Source organism: Suncus etruscus, chromosome 5 (genome assembly GCF_024139225.1).
Source record: "Suncus etruscus isolate mSunEtr1 chromosome 5, mSunEtr1.pri.cur, whole genome shotgun sequence".
NCBI lineage: Eukaryota > Metazoa > Chordata > Mammalia > Eulipotyphla > Soricidae > Suncus > Suncus etruscus.
In genome coordinates this window covers 69,828,128-69,830,660 of record NC_064852.1, presented here as the reverse complement: position 1 = coordinate 69,830,660, position 2,533 = coordinate 69,828,128, and positions in this window count along the sequence as shown.

Here is a 2,533-nt window from a genome sequence, read left to right as displayed (position 1 = left end):
CGGCAATTATATCTATGACTAGTATGTGGTTGTCTTCCTGACCCTCTATGACTATGATAATTTTTATGTTGTTTGTCTTTATTTCATCTTAGAATTCTGTTATCAGTTTTTGTTTATTTAAGTGCTTCTTGCTATTTTTTTTACTGCTTTTGAAAACTTCGGGTGAGTTTTTTCCTATCACTATGTACCTAAAAAAATTACTGTGAAAGATTTGTAATCCACTTTGGTCAAAATAAAAATTTAAAAAATCTAAAAATAATCCTCTTACATATTAAAAAAATTATTTACTTAATCACTATTTAAGTTAAAAATATTGTCCACAGGGGCTGGAGAGATAGCACAGGGATAGGGTGATTGCCTTGCAAGTGGTCAAAATGGGACTGATCAAGTTTCGATTCCTGGCATCCTATATGGTTCCTGAGACTTTCAGGAGCAATTGCTGAGTGCAGAGCCAAGAGTAACCCCTGAGTGCCACAGGGTGTGGCCCAAAACCAAAAAACAAACAAACAAAAAAAAAAACAAATGATATTCACCCCTTATATGATGGGTATTGGGTGAAGTTTCTCCCATTCACTAGGTAGCCTTTGAATTCTAGTCACTGTTTCCTTTGAAGTGCAGAAGTTTCTCAGCTTATTGTAGTTCCATTCATTTGTATTTGCTTCCACTTGTTTGAACATCAACTTTGAAGATGCCTTTAGCATCAATGTCATGGGTGTTCTGCCTATGTTTTCTACTTTGTAACTTATGGATTAAGTCTTTAATCTATTTGATTTGAACTTTGTTCATTGAATTGAAGAAAAATCTTAGTTCATTTATTTACCATATTTTTTTGTTCTATAAGAAGCACTTGACTATAATACACACATAGTTTTTAGGTAAGGAAAACAAGAACAAAATTAGAAAGAAAATTGTGCAATGCAAGACCCTGTCATGAAACAGTGCTGGGAACAACCAGCCTGAGAGGCTTGTTTATTTACAAATTGCTGGTCTACAGATGATTAAAAACATTTACCTACCTTATATTTAAACACACTTACCTACCTTATATTTTAACATCAGAAAATAAAAGAACGGGACCAGAGAGATAGCATGGAGGTAAGGCGTTTGCCTTTCATGCCGAAGGTCATTGGTTTGAATCTCGGCATCCCATATGGCCCCCTGAGCCTGTCAGGAGCAATTTCTGAGCATAGAGCCAGGAGTAACCCCTGAGTGCTGCTGGGTGTGACCCCCCCAAAAAAAGAAAAGAACATTTTTAAAATACTTTTTCATTAATATAAAAGGATAAAAGTCTCAGCAGTGATCAAATACTTAGACAAAAGCTGTATATCTGATGGTGAAAGTGCATTAAACTGATTGTGAGTACTATATGGTATGTCTACTCAATAGAGGGGGCCTAAGTCTGTGGATGTGAAGTGGTGAGTATATTCTCTCCTCACGTGCACTCAGGCTTCAGCTCCAGAAAGTATTCACTCCATAACATGCACAGACATTTCTCCCTATCTTTATTTGGGATAAAAGTATGTCTTATGGTTTGAAAAATCCTGTATTTGTGTGCAGTTGACCAATTTTCCCAGTACCAGTTGTTGAATAATCTTTTCTGGCTCCACGTTATATTTTTTGCTCCTTTGTCAAAAATTAATTGATCATAATCCTATGGGTTCAACTCTGAGTATTTTTTGATCATAAACCTATGGGTCCATCTCTGAAAGTTTATTTCCTTGATCTGAGGGTCTGTCTTATTCAATACTATGCTGTCTTAATTACTACTGATTTATAGTACAATTTTAAGTTAAGGAAAGTGATGTTTCTCATCTTCTTTTATTCAAGGATTTCTTTAGTTGTTCATGGAAGTTTGTGGCTCCATATGAATTTCAGGAGCTTCTGATCAACTTTATTCAAAAATGTCATTGGTATTCTTATAGAAATTGTATTAAATCTGTACAATGTTTTAAGAAGTATTGCAATTATAATAATATTGATCTTCTCAAACCATGAACCAGACATATATTTCAAATTCCTCAGATTCTCTTTATTTTTTGAAGCAGGTTTTTTTAGTTTCTTTTTTTTTTTTTTTAATTTTTTTTTTATTTAAACACCTTGATTACATACATGATTGTGTTTGGGTTTCAGTCATAAAAGGAACACCACCCATCACCAGTGCAACATTCCCATCACCCAAGTCCCAAATCACCCTCCTCCCCACCCAACCCCCGCCTGTACCCTAAACAGGCTCTACATTTCCCTCATACATTCTCAATATTAGGACAGTTCAAAATGTAGTTATTTCTCTAACTAAACTCATCACTCTTTGTGGTGAGCTTCCTGAGGTGAGCTGGAACTTCCAGCTCTTTTCTCTTTTGTGTCTGAAAATTATTATTACAAGGGTGTCTTTCATTTTTCTTAAAACCCATAGATGAGTGAGACCATTCTGCGTTTTTCTCTCTCTCTCTGACTTATTTCACTCAGCATAATAGATTCCATGTACATCCATGTATAGGAAAATTTCATGACTTCATCTCTCCTGACAGCTGCA